Genomic DNA, 20,677 nt, shown 5'->3' on the forward strand with positions numbered 1-20,677 from the left:
GTCAGAATAAAGCAGCATCTACAATAACCTGCCAATAGACCTGCATATTAAAGTCAAATCATTCATTTTAATTAAATTCTTAAATAATCATATTTAACAAACTGCCGCCTCTATCCCTTTCATCTGTTATGCAGGTGAATGTAGAAATAAATAGGGAAAAAAATGCATGAGTCTTGTGATTAGCAATCCCTTTGTTATTAACACAACCTTGATCAGCCCTTCACTTAACCACACAGAACATCAGGCTAGCTTAAAGAACTCGGTGTCCAGATACATTTAGTTTTACTGCATGTGTTTGCCGGGTGGTTTTCAGACGCTGGCTGCACGTGAGCTGAGGGGCCCGTCTACCTGTTTCTGTCTGTGGGTTCCTCGTGTGGTTTTTATTCTGAAAGTTAAAAAAGAAGAAGTGAACACTTTCACGAGGGGCAAAAGCTACAAGAGCAAGAACAGTGGCCCCCATGTTGAAAAAAAGTATGTTAAAAGTTCACTATCTGTCGGTGGCTGCTAAGGGAAATGACCCACATGCAAACAAGCTAGTCAGGTCACACAATAAAATAAAGTCTGACAGATGTTATAAAACTGAGAAGTCCCGCCTCCTGCAGTAAAATATAAGGCCTATAATCTTCCTTAATGAAGATTACCTATTCAGCAGTTGCCACAATTTTATTAGAATGTATTAATAACCTGATAAGTGAGTCCAAAGTTCAGATTTGATTAACAGAGACATTCAAGGTGAAACTCTGATAACAATAGGGTGGATACATTTGAACTTTACATGAATATATTACACAGTTTTCGCAAAAAGTTCCTCTTGCTGTTACAGAGTAATTTGCACACTGAGAAAAATGATACAGCCCAGCACTGACTACTATGAAGTTCAGTGGAAGAAATGAATTAGGCGTTACTTGTTTCACATGATACACTTCATGAGCCTGCTGTTAAGCCCCAAGCCTGTTTTTCAGGTCTGAGGCTCGAAAATGACATTCCCAGAACAAATGACCATATCTTCCCTTCTAAAAGGGGAAAATGAATAATCTTTTTTCTCAAAGTAATGATAAACCTGTGAGTTGGATGTAGAAAAGTCAGAATCAATATAGATGTTTTTTATTTTCAAGAAAATTCAGATTGAACATAGTAAAAATATGTAAATTATAGTGTCCGTCCAAAAAATATGTTTTAGTGAAAACCACCCTTGGCAGTCGAAGGCTGCGTCTCAGGTCGCTCCTCGGCAGAGATGGGGTCGTTACTAAAAAAAAGTAATATATTACATATTACATATTACTTTAAAAAAAAGTAATATATTACACTCCTTCGTTACTCTCTACATAAAGTAACTTGTTACTTTACTCGTTACTTTACTCGTTACTTTACTCGCAGGGCCGGCCCGCCCATCTCTACAGGCAGATCACTCTGCTAAAGTTTCAAATGTTCTCTTTAGTTCAGTTTCTATTGTCGCATAAGACTGATCCAGATAGCTCTGACTATGGCTGTCCTCTGTCTCCTGCTATCTGTATTTTGCGCAATATATCTCTGAACGATGCGATGGTGATTCCACTGTGCAAATGGGCAACATTACCTCTACTATGAAGGATGCTACAAGCCTGTCCATCTCTGCTTTGGTTACCGGTCCTCCAAATTCTAATTTGTGCTGCTTCGGAGTCGGCGGCGGCGCACTCAACTCACAACATCCTCACTCTGGGTTCGGGGGTCCTTAGCTATTAGCTTCACCTTAGCATGTGTTCTTTGCAGGTGTTTGTTGAGGTTTGACGTGGTGTTTGCAGCAGTGTATAACAGCTTCTGGCCTGGACACAGTTTGCACCTCACCGTCACATTCCTGTCTATTCTTCGGACGGACTCAAAATAATGGGCATACCTCCACCCCTCGAAAGTTATCGCTGACTCTGCCATGTTTATGCAGCACTGCACGTGGAGATGTGGACGCGCAAATCGCGCAGATTACGTACATAGAAACCTGCGGCGGAAACCCCTCTTGTCTGTCAGTGTGATTATGACTGATTTTATACAAGTAACGAAGTAACGCGTGTCGGGGCAATGTTAGTAACTGTAGTGTGATTACTGAATTATAAAAGTAACGCGTTACACTACTCCGTTACCGACAAAAGTAATATTATTACAGGTTACACCCAACTCTGCTCCTCGGTCCTCGGTATCACCGGAAGTTGATTTGTCTGCGCCATCTTGAGTAGCGTCCCATGGCGTTTATTTCTGCCGGAGTACCGAGGAGCGAGGAGCGAGGAGCGAGGAGCGATAATGGAGGAGCGATAACCGAGGAACCACCAGACCATCCTCCGGTGAAATCCTCAGCCACTTGCCCCGCCCCCTTACTGTGTATCGCTCACTGATTGGACGATGCAGTGCATGCACTGATCTGATGCTTCTTGACATGAGAGCAGTTTCCCAGCGGTGTGAAGAAAACACATGAAACTCACGAGAGTCACTCCTCAGTTTATACTGTGTTTTGTTTCAATGAATGCATCATTCAGTTACAAATATGTGATATATCTGAACAACAAAGTGGACAAAAATTATTTTATTCATTTATTGGAAACATTTTCATGATCGCTTTTTTCGTTTATACATTTTAAGAATGGCGTTTATCTTTTTTGAGAATTAGTTCTTATTTTTATTTTATTTATTTGGGTCTACAACAGATTATACAAATGTTTATGTCAGTAAATGTGTATTAACAGAGGCGGGGGTGTGTGTGAAAACAACGGGGACAGAGCTGCTGTCAGACATCAGCTGTGCGGCGTCATCACAAACGGACGTCGCTTCACGTGACGCTCCGGAGGAAAGGACGTCCCATTGCTCTTAAAACAAATTTCCCTGCTTCTTGTGGATTCCTTGCGTCTCTCCATGCTTCCCTGGTGGGAGGGACTAAACGCAGGGAAACGATGCAAGTGAGGGACGCAAGGATTTCATTTAACCGACCTGAGACGCAGCCCCAGGACACCTCCACTCTGAGGACACCTCCACTCTCAGGACAGGAAGTGCATGCACACTAAGAATTACAAAATAAAATCACTACTATCAGTACAGCGCCACTTTCCGAACAGGGAATGCACGCAAATACAAAATAAAATCGTACTGTGTGGTGATTGACATTATTCACCCACGGACCTATGGGTTGGGGTATCCGCACGGACATTTTGAATTAACCGGACTTCCTGTTTACCCGGTCTTCTCTTCCCGGGCTTGAGGCTGTTGACTGTTGTTCTGATGCTAAATACAAGTCTAACTTGTACCTTTGATACACCGCCTCCGACTCCCGTCTCTCGGCACTACATTGGTGACCCTGACATAAGTCTTGCAGAAGTATCCGAAACTGAACCGAACATGGCAAAAAACGTAGTTTTTCTCAAACTGATGGAGTTTTTGGGAGACGTCTGCGGCTGCATCGTTCGCACAGACTGAGGCTCGGTTCGCCCTGCGCGGAATTGCCTAGGACGACACTCGCCATTTCCACATCGTTTCGGCACTGGGAGACAACGACTAGCGGCTAACAGCTAACGGCTAACGACGACGACTAACAGCTAACGACGACGACTGGCAGCTAACGGCTAGCAGCTAACGGCTGACGACGACGGCTAACAGCTAGAAGCTAACGGCTGACTTCATCCAACTGTTAACCCTTTTTTTTGTGGTGCCGGAGAGGAGGTTTGACCATGTCTGGTCGACCTCGTGTGGATCCTCTCACAATTTCACCTACCTGTTTTTGATCGTGGACAGGACGACCCTTTTGAGCTTTTTCCGGTGCCTGAGAGGAGGTTCGACCATGTCTGGTCGGCCTCATGTAGACCCTCTCACAGAAGTCTTAAAGGACACATGTCATGCTTTTCCGGTTATTACCCGTCCCCTTGTGTGTTATGAAGGTTTTTATGCATGTAAACGGTGTGCAGAGTCAAAACCCTCAAAGTACACCCTGTAGCGAGTAAAACTCTAACACAGAAAATACCTCCCCAAAACGCCTCGTTGGAGATACGTCATTGTCCATTTGATTCTTCCGGGTACGGGGTGACGTAACCCCGTACCCGGAACGAAATGGACCAATCCGTGGAGCCGTTACGTCCGCGGAGCCGTTACGTTAAGCCCCCGCTGATTGGTCCAAATCCACGGACTTCCTCACACACACACACAGTGCAGGCAGCTCTGCTGATTTCTCCTCACTGGCTGCAGGCTGATAACAGACAGTTGGGATCGCGGCGAAATTCTCTCTGCAGACCCATTCTCACAGCGTTTATCAACCTTTTTCTTACTCAATATCAAGCCACACTTATTGTTTTTACTTCGGCTGTGAGTTTGTGTGTGCTCAGGATGAGTTTGGCTGTGTTTTGCTGTGTATCGCTAACAAGGAAACAACACCTCCACGGAGCTCAGCGCGATTCACAACGTCCCGACCAATCAGAGCACACAGGGAGGGTGGGGGCTGGAGCTTTTCGAGCTACAACGAGCCGTTAAAGGCAGAGAGTGAAATTCAGTGAATACACGTAGTTTACAGAGATGCTGTATGAGAAACCAATGTGAGTTTGGAAAATTGCACAATATAAATCTATTCTAGTAGACCTCAACAATGGAATTATGATCAGTGGAAATGGCCATGACATGTCTCCTTTAACACAGTTTAACCTGGGCGGGTCCCATTTTTCCCTGGGCGGATCGCAGTTTACCCAACCCGGTATCACGGCAAGACGTGAACATGTGACGATTTACCATGCTGGGAGACGTGAGGATGTCACGATTTCGTCCCTTCAAACGTGACAGTTACATGGTATTGTTAACCTGGCCCAACCAGTGGAGATATACCCGGAAATGCCAAGCAAATGCTACCCCGACGGTCGGTTGTTATTGTCAATATTAATATAATAATGATTTATTTTGTAATAGTCACACTCGATTTCGCCGATGTTCTTGTTGCCCCAGCTGGTCGACACCTCTTTTAGCAGAAACAAAGGCTACATTAATGTATTAGATCGATGTTAATCCATGTGTGTGGATGTGGAATTAACGGCTGTGACGTTTTGCGATTGCGTTGCCAGGCAACAGCTTCGGTTCATGTTCATTTACAAACTCTTCAACTAGAACCGTAGTTATATTTAAAAACATTTTAGAAGGCCTCACAAAATACTTTAATGTAAATTTAAATTTAAATGTGAAGGAATGTGTGTATAACAAAATACATCCGTCATAAAAAATACCGGAAACAGACGTAGGCAAGGTCCTCAGCTCGGTGATTCGATGGTTTAGCGGCAATGCACGTTGGGATATGGTGTTTATGCGATGTGAAATCCGAAAACATTTAAAAAAAAAAAAATAATACTTTATTCCGAGTGTGATTGCTTTTCTCTTTGAAAGTCATCACATAACGGCATTGTAATACACGGTTCGGCTGCATTAAATATTGCATATCTGCCGTAGTTCTGTATTTATAGAGCCCTGATGAGAAGACTTCTGGACAAACAGGAAGCACTGCCGCCAAAACTGAAAACGGGACGTGGATCATAAATATATCAGCAATTAAACAACATCTTAGATTTATTTTCACACAATACGTCTCCTTGCAGTATCAATACTAATTCGGCTGACTTTCATATTTGATCCAATTGGTAGATAGGCTGTATTTACACCATAACACACACAGCTGATGGAAAGGCACATCTAGTGGTTAAAGCACGTTATTGAATTTTATTATTTTATTATTTTTCACAAAAATGAAGCCATCAATAGCAAAAACAGAATTAACTGTCATTAGTAAACCACTCAAATAAAAAGATCATAAGTGGTTTTGTTTTACATACATTTTAAGGATAATAATAGCAATGTAACACTGTCTATGACACTTATAACACTGATTTGAAAAACATACAGAAAAAACTAATTCACTTCTCTTAATAAAGTATTTAAATATACATTTCAGGTGTGCTGTTTTGTTTAGATCATTAACATCTGGAGCTCTTTTAATGTCCTTTTTGATTATTGTTACACCAGGTCTTGTCAAAACCTTTATTCCATATTCAATATCCATTACTAAACAAAACAGCAATTCTACTCCACTACAATTCAGAGGTTAACCTGCTATTTTTACTCCACTACATTTATTTTAGTTACTTTGCAGATTCTGATTAATGATGTGAAAAATAAACAACCCTTAAATCAGGCTTTAGTTACACCTGAGTAAAATTCAGGGAAAGGTGATTGTCAAGTGCCAACAATCAGGAGAGATATTTGATAGTTGCTGCTTGAGAAGACTAAACATTTATCTGCAGATCCCTATAAAGTATATTCATTACTCGTTATTCTCTACTAATAGTTCATTAAAGACTGTATATAATGGCTATTTTGCATATCCCTTTCAAGATTTCAATATTTTCTAAGGTTCATTGACATATCATATACACAACTAATTCAATAATGTGCTTTAACCACTAGGCGGTGCACACAAGGTACACACAGCCATAATAACTTTGTATTATTAGTGTAGGACACTTGTGTATGTATAACATCTGAAGATGTGTAGTTTTATTCATGTTTTCACATAATTGTACAGGATATTGCTATATTATTTCACATGTTCTACTTATAATATCTGATTTGTAAAACATCACAGACAGAAAGGTATATCCATCATTTAACAGTAAGCTATTGCAATTCTGAATTTATAGATGGGTCTCCCATCACCCAAATCTCCTGACTATTCTCTCAACTCAGTATTTACATTCTTATATTCAAAGAAAATCAGTAATATCTTTAAAAACTACAAGTCCTTTTATATCAGCTGTGCACCGTTATGGTGTAAATATAACCTATCTACCAATTGGATCAAATATAAAAGTCAGCCGAATTAGTATTGATACTGCAAGGAGACGTATTGTGTGAAAAGAAATGTAAGATGTTGTTTAATTGCTGATATATTTATGATCCACGTCACGTTTTCAGTTTTGGCGGCAGTGCTTTCTGTTTGTCAGACTTGTTATACAGTCTATGATCCACACACATGGATTAACATCGATTTAATACATTAATGTAGCCTTTGTTTCTGCTAAAAGAGGTGTCGACCAGCTAGGGCAACAAGAAAATCGGCGAAATCGAGTATGACGATTAAAAAATAAATTAAAAACATCTAATTTTGACAATAAAAAACGACCAATAGGCGCGGTAGACCATTTGCTTGGCACTTCCAGGTATTTCTCCACTGGTTGGGCCATGTTAACAATACCGTGTAACTGTCACGTTTGAAGGGACGAAACCGTGACATATTCACGTCTCCCAGCATGGTAGATCGTCACATGTTCACGTCTTGCCGTGATACCGGGTTGTCCACAGCACACAAACACCCACCACACAAACACCCACCACACAAACACCACAAGTGGCACCTCCATCCATGGACTGCGACGCCCAAATGGCACCAAAGGATCCTGAACTTTGTAAGTAAACAGACAGAAAGTACACTCCAAATGATGCATTTCACAAATAACTGCCATTGCTATATTTACAGTAATTCGACAAATATGGACAGGGAGGAGAAAGGAGACGCTCTGGTGCAAGTTTGGGCCATATAAAGTCTACTCAGAAAACGTAATGGACTTGGCCCCAGGGAAGTGGTTGGAGGGAGAGGTAAGTTACAAAACAAAAGAATATTGGAATGATATCTCTCAATCAAAATGCCAACTCACTACAGCAGTTGATGGACTGCAGTAGTTATACATATACTGTTTCAATCACATTAGTATGCATAAAAAGTGACAGGTGATGTGACAGGTCACACCTACTACTACTTATGCTAATGAGCCCCTTTGATATGCTAATGAGCCCCTTTGTTCGAGGTGTTATCGCGTGTAGGTGTGATATCACAGATAGGTGTGATATCCTTTGATGTGAGGGGTGAGGTGTTGTAACATGTAGGTGTGATATTCCCCCGTGTAGTAGATCCTTTGTTGTCTAATCTAATTAGCCTTTGATGTCTGCCCTTTGTTGTCTAATCTAATTACCCTTTGATGTAAGGGGGGTGAGGTGTTGTAACATGTAGGTGTGATATCACACCGGCGTGTTATAAGCCTTTGATGTCTAATCTAATTACCCTTTGATGTCAGTCCTTTGATGTAAGGGGGTGAGGTGTTATAAGCCTTTGATGTCAATCTAATTAGCCCTTTGATGTATGTCCTTTGATCAGTGTTTGTAACTAGTATTAAGGCAGTCTCTTTGAAGTTGTGTGAGACTGTCTCACACCCCCGTCCTCCTCCAACCCTGTCACCCTTCCTTTTGCTGTGATGTCAGAAGATAGAGGTGGGGGGTGGAGTTAGGTAAAAAAGAAATCCGCGCAAACTAGATAAAAAGCCAGTGATTTCCACTCACCAAGTCACCTAAACTTTCAAAAACGAAAATGGCAAAGAGACGCATCGATATGGGTTTAATCAGCGAGACGCCTGTGACAACTTACCGCCATCCGTCGGGAGCGCCAGTCAAGAAACGGATGCAGTATCTGTGCCGGCTTCAGACCCCTCCGTCTGAGGTTCTTCATGAAAAATGGAGTCTGGAAAATGGAGATGTTTGGGGTTATGTGTTCAACTATATGGCGAATTAACTACATTTTTACAATCTGAAGAATGGAGAAACTTATGGGCCCCGCAGTGTTAAAGCGACGTTGACCTCAACAGATTGGGCTGTGTTAACTCTGGTGTCTTCCAGAGATCTCCGTGCAACCGTTGTATCAGAAAAAGCAGTGCATCAAGAAACCATCGGGGATGCATTGTGGAGTCGTTCAGGCATCGTACGTGCAATGTCCATGAAACCTGCATCAAAAAGCAAAGAAACGCAAACTGTGGTCTGGATGTGCGAGACTGTCTCCCCTCACACCCCTCCCACCCCTCCCCTCCCCCTGCCTGTCACCTCCTGATTTTGCTATCCGCCATTAATTCTCATTCACTAAGTCACCTAAAACATTTGATTAGTTTTAATATGATTTGTGTTAACTAAGGATGTTCTCTTTAGTTGTATGGCTTGCAAACTAATGTTTAATTACTTTATTAACTACAACAAAGTCTCTTTGAGAGGAAAATAATAATTTAAAGATCTTAATCCCCCATTGGGCTGTGTTAACTCTGGTGTCTTCCAGAGATCTCAGTGCAACCGTTGTATCAGAAAAAGCAGTGCATCAAGGAACCATCGTGGATGCATTGTGGAGTCGTTCAGGCATCGTACGTGCAATGTCCATGATACCTGCATCAAAAAGCAAATAAACATAAACTGTGGTCTGGATGTGTGAGACTGTCTCCCATCACACCCATCCCCTCCCCCAGCCTGTCACCTCCTGATTTTGCTATCAGCCATTAATTTTCACTCACGAAGTCACCTAAAACTTTTATTGTCCTCTCTAAATTAGATTAGTTTAGTATGATTTGTGTAAACTAAGGCTGTTCTCTTTAGTTGTATGGCTTGCGAACTAATGTTTAATTACTTTATTAACTACAACGAAGTCTCTTTGAGAGGAAAATAATAATTTAAAGATCTTAATGACCCCATGGTATTGTCTTTTTATTGTTTAACCTGTTACGCACAGCCCCCCCCGGTACCGGGCGGATAAACGCGTCATTTGCAGGAAACAACGTCTAAGGAATCTTAATATTTAATAAACTATGAATGTTTTATATCCATGTAACGGGAAGAAACTCAGCTAACTGATCTTTTTAATTTAAAAAAAAAAAAAAACCCACAATGCTAACACTCAGCCTCTGAATTAGCCACGAGCGAAAAAATGTAACCTAAAACGGCACTTAAACTCACAATAACTCCCTTATTACTTATCCTAGATGCACAGCCAACCACTCGTTTTTGGTCTCCTGGAGACACAGAATCTAGGGGTGCCCACTTCAACACTCAGTGATAAACATTTGCGACGCTATAAACAAAAGCGTACATCATAACATGTGGAGCTAGGTAGCTAGAAACGCTAACATGTCTTACCTTGGTCAAAACTGGTCTTCAATGGCATTAAAACGATAAAAAAACGATGATAGGTTAATCCAATGTATCTCTGCCCTCTTAAATTATTTCTGATAATCCATAAGCAATAAAACTGCTTTTTCGTTTCCAAATCCCAGAGGGAGAGATCGGTCCACTCTGCCCTGCATTTCACATGCGCGCAGCCCCCACCTTTTCTCTTTACAATGAGTGTGCATGTGGGCCTCCCCCTTCGATTCTATTGGCTCTAACGGTCAGAAAGAGGTGTCAACCATCAAAATCGAGCAAGGGGGGCCAGAGATATGAAAAGAAAAACATTTTCACCCAAATCACCTCAGAGGTGGGGTGGTTTTGGCTAAACCTCTCTAAAAAGGTCAAATGTCACTTGTTTTGCATCAATCTTGATACAGGGTACTTATTATATGTTGTAGTTTGGATTCCTAAAGCTTTTAGTCTACTAACCCATCATCCAAGGGTAGTTTTCACTATCTGTAAAAAATAATTTTTGGACGGACACTATAATTTACAGTTTTTTAATATGTAAAATCTGAATTTTCTTTAAAATAAAAAACATTTATATTGATTCTAACACCTCTACATCCAACTCACAGATGTAACCTTGCTTTGATAAAAGAAATTATTCATATAACCCTTTTAGAAGTTAGGTTGTAGTTATTTGTTTTGGGCATGTCATTTTCGAGCCTGAAACATGAAAAACAGGCTTGGTGCTTAACAGGTTAATGCCACTATCACCACCACATTTAAACCAGATGAACTGGTAGTTATCCGGGGTGCTGGAGAGTCATTTTCAGGCTCCTCTCCACAATTGTCCCCCTAAAATAATTTAAAATCATTATTTTTGCATTTCAATGCATTTATTCTATCATTTATATGGTCCCCCAACACAATGCACATAGTCTGGAGCTCACTGGAGTCCTGCATACAGATGGAGCCTCTTATTTTGGACCCCAGCATACAGCTTCCTGCCGACTGCCAGCCAGTTGCCAGCCAGTTGCCTGCCAAAGACCAGTATTCAGGAATGTTAGGCCCTCCCACTATTCTCCAATTTCAGGGTTTAACCAGGAGATGGCGCTATATATTAAATAACTAAGACTTAGTTTTTCACAATAGAAAATGCAGATATTATATAAAAAACTAAAGTTAAAATCTTGTTTTTAATGCCCCAAGAGCAATAACATCTTGTCACAAGCTTTTTGGAAGAAAAAGACTGACTCAAGAGACCTGTAGTTGACTAATTACAGGCCTCAATAAAGTTCTGCCATTGGTTGTGAAAAACAACGGTGGACATAGTGGAAAGTGAAATTGACATTGTCGAATTTAATAAAAATACAAAATAATGTATCTGTGTACGTGTTTTACTATGTGATCTGCACTTATCAAACATCTAATTAAGGCGAGACACCCCAGGTGAATAGGGTATTTTTAACTTAAAGATATCAGCTAAATATTTCTCCAGTTAATTACTTACAATAAGGCAATTGTTTTTTGTATTACAAGTTTTCTGAAATAGCATGTTTAAATATCCAAATGAACCATTACCTCATGAAATATGCGCATATTTTAACACATTTCAGGAACCGAAATCTGAACTTTGGATAAAGCCAGGATCAAAATTATTGTTTCATTTTGTAGTCATATTAGTATCTAAGGCTTTTACAGAAGGGATTTTGGATATCTCTTTGTATCACTCCATAAATCAGAAAATACTGTCAACAGCCCTAAAATATCAATTTTCACCATGTTTTTAGGTATAAAATGTTATATAATTCAGGCTATGAATTATATATGACCAAACCCTTCTGTAAAAGCCTTCATAATATTGATAGGAATATAACTGGAAGGTTTGGTGTATGTAACTGCTGAGTGATTCTACAATTTAGGGTACATTCCATGTCCATTGATGTCCATTGATGATAATTATAATTATTCTAACTATTTTCTTCAAAAATATCATATTTTGCCTATTATTGGAAAGCATGTTATAATATCACACAAACATTATGTGCATCCTATGCTTTATTTAGCTTGAAATGTGTCATGATGTTCTTAAATTGTCAGTTTTTGCTATGTCCGTTTTTCAGTTGAGGGTGTCTTGGATTCAAAATAATGAATAAAAACCATTAAAGTAAATTTAAAAAATGATTCATTTATTTCAAAAGTCTAAATACTAAAGAATAATAACATATTTTTAATTGATTTCCCCCTTTAAATAATTTAAATATCTTAATATATGAATGTCCGCAAAAGTTCTGTCAACTATGTTACTAACAGAACTTCCCCCTTTAACTCAAAAATTGTTTGTCCCAATACCATGTCACCAGCATCACATGATGCCATGTTCCTCTTTGGCAGACATTTTGAACACACTGTGGTGATTGTCCTCTACATTTTACAATATTTTATGTATAATAGCACATGGTCAATTAATATACTCATTGACAATCAACAATGTTACGTACATTGTTATGGTTTACAATTGTTTAATGATTTTAATTCAATTATATGTGCAAATGTGATGTTAACCTGTTCAAGAAAATGACATGTGGTCATCCAGGCAAGGCCTACCATTGAAATGATGGGTCAAAATAGGGAAATTGTCAACTAGGTTACCTGTCAACTGAGTTACCCAGTACTGTAATAACTGTAGTAACTTAGTTGACAGGTAACCTAGTTGACAATTTGTACGACATGTAGACGTCATTACACATCATTATCAATGGAATTTTGCACTTCTGCCTTGAAATTAACATAGTGCTGATGGTTAATAATGTGTCCAGTCAACTATGTTATTTGCGTCAAATGTTTGACTTTCATTGTCAACTATGTTGCACCTCATTTTTTCAAATTTAAAATATCTAAAATAGTGCTTCTGATATCCTTTATAGTATAATGTATATCTACACAGGTTGGAGTTTTACATGACATCTCTTAAAACTATCAAAATGACCTGTATGGTAGTTTTATAATACAAAATATCCCTAAACTTAATGACAGTGCTGAACATATCACATGAAAAAACAAAACTTTAATACAATTATTTTTTAAACTTTAAAAAATCTTTGGATATATGGTAGAATAGACTCAAGAGCCTTTCAAATTTGATTTTACTTGAAGTGCAGGACTTAATCAAATGATTGTAATGACATCAAGTTTGTCCGTAACATAGTTGACAAACTGAGTAGTGAAAACATCCTTTCCCTTAAAATAAAAAAATATATAAAAATGTTTAAGCTTTGCAACTAGTGGATATGTTACACTGAGGAATATACTAACTTGAACCACTGATTGTTCTATCTATACATTTTATTTGGCATTAGTAAATAATTATGCACATTTACAGATATTTTACATGATATGAGTGATAATACGTGTTATAAGGGCTATTTCGCACAATAGGTGTGCCTTGAGATTTTTACTTGTCCTTTGGTGTGCCTTGGGCACAAAAAGTTTGGGAACCACTGCTGTAGAGAAATGTAAACGTTCACCATCCCCCACCCGCCTACTGTATGTTGCTTTTTGACATGTAAATGGGTAACTACCCCCCTCTGAGTGAATACCTGTTGTACCTGTCCGGGGCTAAGCCCATAGGACGATGCTCTGATGTCATCACCCTCGCACATTGGTCATATGTTTACAAAAAACGATGTTAACACTTTCTCGTTCTTAATATATGCTATATTTAGGGTCGATATGTGTTGAATTTACTTTAAAATAGCAGATCACTGTGATTCACTTCTCCGCGGCTCCTCCGTGCAGAGAGGCCCCCCCCCCCGTTGACAATTCACGAGCGTCTAACTCTCTCCCCCCTGTGAAGAGATATCACAGGGGGGGGTTGGGACACACACATTCCGATGGCCAATTCGTTTTAAACAAAGAGTGGGGTGGGGACTGGTGAACGGTATGGTCAATGTTTGTAAACACTGTGACATTTTGACTTTATTTGATCATTTCAGTTAAAAACTAACGTTCATATTTCATATTACTGTTTTGCCTGGCTGGACCTGTAATTTACAGGAAAGGAGTGCACGCTACTAAAGAGACACGCTACCATGGAAACCAAACAATGGTGTTGCTGTATTGAAGTCCGAGTGGAAACAGTCATATTTGGAGCGTTATGTTAGAATGAAACAGCGAGGTCGTGACTCACAAAAAAAAAGTGTTACTTCACTAACTGTAAGCTTGTCACTCAGAGTAACCTACAGTTAACTTAACTGTTGGAAAAGAAAGATCAGAGTTAGGAGTGTGAACACACAGCTGAGAGCTGCCGTTTCATTCTGACTGTTTAAAAAACGGTAACAACGGACTATTTTTCTTAGCTGATGCATGTAAATTTAAATCAATACATAGAACTATGTTTTAAATCAATAAAAATATTTTCTAAATCCATAAAAGCATTTTAATTAATATTGGGAGTCATGTTGTTACTTTGTTGAGAATGTGGCCATGTAATAAGCGGGATAATTTGCAGCGACTTGGTCATTATGGGGGAAAATAACACCCAGGGATCAAGGGACCCAGGGATCCCTCCGCGTCGCGGAGGGATCAGTAATTTTTAGTGAATTACTGAGTTTAGGCACGTTAATAACATTTTAATGAAGTTGAATACAGTATATTCATATTTGTCAGTGATTTCATGTCAATTCGGCGAACATAAACGATTAAATTAGGATTAAAAATCGAGAGCCGGCTGCTGTTCGTTACGGTAACCCAACTAGGACACTTGACACAGTGGCTTTTGGCAAAGCACACAAAGAAAACAAAAAAAACCGAGAGAGATGAATTATTGTTATTACAACGTGACTTCACTATTATTTAACAACTATTTTTATTGGGTTCTTTTATTTGGGGTTAAGTACATTGTCAGAATAAGTGAGAAATGGATTTAACTTCTGTTAGACAGCTATCATACTGAATAAATATTTATGCAAAAATGTATGGCATTAATAATGTATATCTAATTACATTTAAAAATGTATGGCATTAATAATGTATATCTAATTACATTAACTGTGAATGTCTTTCATTTTATTTAAAATGAAATAAAATTACATAAAACATTTTCCATAAAAAAGTTGATTCAAGAACAAATCAGTACTTTTCTTATATGACTATTATTGCTAAATTTGAAAGGTCTTTACCAGCTTTGGAATTATATATATATATATATATATATAGCACCTTCTGCCATCCCATCTCTACTGACATATGGATCTTAACAAAGATCCGCTATACATTAGTACCAGATATACTGTACACGGACATTTTAGTGAACCAGACCAGCTGTTTCCGCCGGGTCTTCGCTTCCCGGGCATCACGTTGTTTACAAGTGTGTTCAGATGCTAAATGACAAGTGCAAGTGACAATTGTTGTCGTCTTCTCTGTGAACGTTTTTTTCTCCGTTATTTTGCCATTTTCAGATTTAAATTTCGAGCGGAAAGCTAACCAGGAAGTAATAATTACTTAAGCGGAGAACGGAGAAAGTAAACGTTACAGCAGGCATAACAACAGCCGGTGTTTATTTTATTATAATATTCAAGAACAAATCAGTACTTTTCTTATATGACTATTATTGCTAAATTTGAAAGGTCTTTACCAGCTTTGGAATTATATATATATATATAGCACCTTCTGCCATCCCATCTCTATATATAATATCTATCCGTGACATATGGATCTTAACAAAGATCCGCTATACATTAGTACCAGATATACTGTACACGGACATTTTAGTGAACCAGACCAGCTGTTTCCGCCGGGTCTTCGCTTCCCGGGCATCACGTTGTTTACAAGTGTGTTCAGATCGTTCAGATGCTAAATAAAAGTTTAGCTTGTACTTTTGATACCCCGCCTCTCGGCACCACAACATCCAGTTTACTGTATTTCACATGAGCGATGTCGAACATTGAAAAGTCCTTATAAAATCTCTGTTATTAGATCAGTACTTTTCTTATATGACTATTATTGACTTGAACACTGAGAATGTATTTATTAACTTCAGACATTTGAAATATTTGAAATCAGATGAAAACAAACTGTAACGGACCCTGCCGTGTTATCTATGATTACTATGCCTTACTGTACATTCATAATTTCAGCCGGAGGTAGGTGGTAGGCGTTGCGGAGGAGCAGATTGCGAGTGAGGTGCCTGTTCTAAACGAACTATTCCAGCTGTTATAAAGCATTAAATAAAAGTAAGCAAGGAATACAGAATGTTTCGTTACGTAACTTTGTTGAGAATGTGGCCATGTACATGTAATACATGGGATCATTTGCAGCGACTTGGTCATTGTGGGGAAAAATAACACCCATCCTGATCGTTTCAATGAAGTTGAATACAGAATATTCATATTTGTCAGTGATTTCATGTCAATTCGGTGAACATAAACATCAATGATGATGATTAAATTAGGATTAAAAATCGGGAGAGCCGGCTCGTTCGTTTTTTCCGACTAAACAACATCTATTATTTAGAAGTTGATTTCACATGACTCCAGTGTGGAACCCCACTGCACCCCCTGGTGGATCAATGATCCATTGCAGCTGGCTTCACAATAATTAAATGTATTTATCATGGGGGCGGTATCAAGTCTGACTGGGGGCCGGCCGGCCATCACGGAACGTGCATGAACCGATCACGACCCTCGCACTTTAAACTGTCCAAAATAAGACGCTTCATCTGTATGCTTTAATCAGGCGTTTTAACACTTTTTCCCATGAAAATGATTTTTAATCACTATCATGGGGCTATGAAAATCTAATTCCGGGTAATGCAGAGCACAATTGCACCTTTTACTATTTAAATGTATTTGTATTATATATTTTTGGGCTAGAAAGGTGACCTCTCTGGGGGATTTAGTCAGTTTATGGAGCTTAGCCCACAAATCCTGGATGACCCAGGCCGAATTTGGGTGCTCATAGGCGGCCTGCCATGCGCCCCCACCCGTGGAAAGCAAATAAAAGTGAAGAAAACGGTTAATTATATCTTAAAATAATCGTGCCAACGGAGAAGGGACTGTTGGCACTTTTTCCCTTTCTCCGTTGTTTGGTGCAACGGAGAAGGGGAAATTAAGCCCCGGGACCTTTTCCCCTTCCCTGTTAAAAAAATGTGTTCAAACCTTTCAAACTACCGTCTGCACGAAATCAGAAACCCGGTTTTTGGGTGCAAAAAACGGCTGTTTCTAATCTTGGAAGAATGTAAATTAACTCTGATTATTTTGCCCATGGAGGAATGCCAGGGGAGTCGACAGGGGACTCCTGCGGGGTCATGATGCACTATATTGGGACACAATTTTCTCATTTTGACCCCTTTTCCTGGTTCTCACAAAAGTTAACTGATTATTTTGCCCATGGAGGAATGCCAGGGGAGTCGACAGGGGACTCCTGCGGGGTCATGAGGCACTATTTCCGGGTACTTTTTTTCATTTTCACCCAAATTTCCCTGGATGAAATATATATATATTTTTTTGTTTTTAGCCCATTTTCACCCAGTTCTGGCCACCGCGTTGCCTGGAGGACGCTTTTGCGGGGTCATGAGGCACTATTCCTGGGTACTTTTTTTCATTTTCACCCAAATTTCCCTGGATGACATTTTTTTGTTTTTGTTTTTAGCCCATTTTCACCCAGTTTTGGCCACAGCGTTGCCTGGAGGATAGGACCGAGATATGACAGACTCTCTGGCCGCCTCACAAGTGACTATTGTCGGACACTTTCTTTGCTTTACCCCGGTTCTATCACTCTTTCCTCCTTTGACCAGACAACCCGTTTCCTGCTGAGGTGGTGCCTGGTTCCGGGGCACCCCAAACCCTCTCATGGTCGGGGCACCATGTATTGATGCATCGGACCCAATGTTGCCATCACCAGAGTCCCACTGTTAGGGACTGGTGCTGGAGGTCTCTAGGCCATCCTTTGGGGGTCTGTGAGCGGGCAGAGAGAGGGGACTTTGCCGGACTCTCTCCTGGAGGTGTGAAATAAACAGAGTCCCACTGTTAGGGACTGGTGCTGGAGGTCTCTAGGCCGTCCTTTGGGGGTCTGTGAGCGGGCAAACAGAGGGGCTTTTCCCGGTCTCTGTCCTGGAGGTGTGAAATAAACAGAGTCCCACTGTTAGGGACTGGTGCTGGAGGTCTCTAGGCCGTCCTTTGGGGGTCTGTGAGCGGGCAAAGAGAGATGATTTTCCTGTTGTCTCTCCTGGAAGTGTGAAATAAACTAAGTCCCCAGACCTCTTGTTTACCGGACCCGGGGAACCCCCCCGAGACCCCCGATGCGTCCCCCTATTTTAGAAACCCGAGTAAGGTTGTTTAACTCACCACAGTACATGTATGTATAAATGCATAACATATACAGCCGGTGGCTGTATATGTTATGCGGAGAGGGATCTCGGGGCTAACTATGGGGAAGCAGCATGACTTCCTGCACATCCCACATCCCACTTCCCTTCAGCGCTGTCCGTGGTGCTGAAGTGTGAAATAAACAGAGTGCTCCATTTTGTAAATAGCAGAATACCTCCATGGCGCATAACTGCACTTTACAAGCCAGGGAAGGTGCCTGAATCCTGGGTATACATTTTGTAAATAGTGCAATACCTCCAGGGCGCATAACTGCACTTTACAAGCCAGGGAAGGTGCCTGAATCCTGGGGTAAACATTGTTTAATTGTTTAAGTGTTTTTAAATGTATGGAACAGTGTTTTGTCTCTTTCAAAACTCTACCGTCATTGGCCGGATACATGGGGACGATTTTATATTCACTATGACCGTTAATATTCCAGTGAGACGAAGTACGTCCGGTGACGGGAGTGATCCCATGTTAATTTTGTCCGAAAACCAGAGCATTCCCTTATCCCTTAACCTATCCTAAGGGAGTGCTTGTTCTTCCTTCTGTCTGTCTGTGTCTGTGTATTCTCATGTTCCGATTAACCCAGCCACATTTTTCTTGTTTTGTGTCTATATCGACGCCGGGATCCGGAGTCGAGGCTGATCCTCTTGCTGTGGTCCTGTGTCCTGGATCCTCTATCCTGAGTTCTGGATTAAGGGTCGTGGCTGGGCCTGTCTCTGCGGTCCTGCCTGGGTCTCGTCATGCTGCTTCCCTGATGGCTCCCACAGGATTGTTGTCAACATCTTCGTGGATTCATCTTCTTATTATAGACACATGCATTTCCTAACATTCGGTCTACCTACGCTGTAAAACGTATTATCTCTTCGATTTACACACGGCATCTATTGCACGTCTGTCCGTCCTGGGAGAGGGATCCCTCCTCTGTTGCTCTCCCTGAGGTTTCTCCCATTTTTCCCTTTGAAATTAGGGTTTTTCTCCCGAAGTTTTTCCTTGTACGATGTGAGGGTCTAAGGACAGAGGGTGTCGTTTTTCTCATACTGATATTCTGAACAAACTGTGCTGTTGTATTTGCTGTAAAGTGTCTTGACTGTAGGGTATTTTTATTATATGTAGCACTTTGGCTCGACCAAAAATAGTTTATAAATGTGCTATATAAATAAAACTTGATTTGATTTGATTTGATATTTATTTAGATTGTATCACAAGTTATTTTTGTACTCTTAGATCGTCAATTCCTATTTGACTATGGTGGGAAGGAAAGCTGGCGCTCTCATGATAGACTCCTACCTCATGACGTCGCTCTGGGAGGGAAACCACAAAGGTTCTTTGAGAAGTGTGAGTAGGACTATATTTTGTGTACATAAGTAGGCCTATGTATTTTGTGTATATGTATGTTTGTATGTCCATACACACAAATACATACTTATGTTAGTGTATACATTAGTTGTTGGAATTATTATATATTTTTTTAGTTGGACCTTTTCAAACATGATGTGGCAGTTGGAGCGGTCTGCCACCACGGACACTGGACACTGATTGTAAGTAATCTTCAACGTAAACAGATCTAGACCGAACAATGACACTATCTGATGTAGGGGTTAGTTATAATTAGTATTTGCATTTCCATAGATCATGTACCTGAAGGAAAGGCGGGCCCTGTACTTGGACCCATTTGTGGCCACAGAAGCACAGATCCAAAAATGCAAGGACGTAACAAGGTGAATGAAATGTCAGCTTTGATGTGTGCATTAGACAAATACATGTATTCATACACCATGGATCATCTTTTAGGAGCAACAAAAAGGTCATTCAAGTCTTATTCAGGTCATTTTCCGTACATGTGGATTTAAACATAGATCACAACTATGTGGCGACACCTTGTGGTAGGAGTGTGTATCTATCTAATCAACACATCCCCCTTTCTTTGAGGTAATAGGCTTGTTTGAGACGAGCTGCGGCTCGCCTCGAAAGTAGACGAGAATAGCCGATCGCAGCCGGGGGATGTCTCAAAAAGCTCGCCTGAAGTCGGACAGCTCGGAGTCGACTTCTTCTTCTTCTTCTTCTTCTCTCGGTTTTTTGGCGGATTTCAAACAACTTTAAGGTGCATACCGCCACCTCCGGAGTCGGCTTGACTCGGTTTGCATTTATAAATGCACACGGCATCTCTTGCACGTCTGTCCGTCCTGGGAGAGGGATCCCTCCTCTGTTGCTCTCCCTGAGGTTTCTCCCATTTCCCCTTTAAACTGTGGGTTTTTCTCTGGAAGTTTTTCCTTGTATGATGTGAAACGTAAGGACAGAGGGTGTCGTATTGTCATACTGATATTCTGTACAAACTGTGAAGTCCACTG

At 40.3% G+C, this 20,677-nt stretch overlaps 1 long non-coding RNA gene across 2 annotated transcripts; it reads left to right on the forward strand.

Moving 5' to 3' along the window:
• Positions 1-19,223: 19,223 nt before the first annotated feature.
• Positions 19,224-20,306, forward strand: LOC117469808. Of its 2 annotated transcripts, XR_004554619.1 has the most exons (5): positions 19,224-19,267; positions 19,554-19,664; positions 19,802-19,867; positions 19,959-20,047; positions 20,266-20,306. It is a non-coding gene; the product is annotated as an uncharacterized LOC117469808 (long non-coding RNA). The 2 variants fall into 2 exon arrangements; XR_004554618.1 differs by lacking the exon at positions 19,224-19,267 and having other exon boundaries at positions 19,476-19,664.
• The last annotated feature ends 371 nt before the right edge of the window (positions 20,307-20,677 follow it).

The sequence above is a fragment of the Trematomus bernacchii genome, unplaced genomic scaffold (genome assembly GCF_902827165.1).
Source record: "Trematomus bernacchii unplaced genomic scaffold, fTreBer1.1, whole genome shotgun sequence".
Lineage (NCBI taxonomy): Eukaryota > Metazoa > Chordata > Actinopteri > Perciformes > Nototheniidae > Trematomus > Trematomus bernacchii.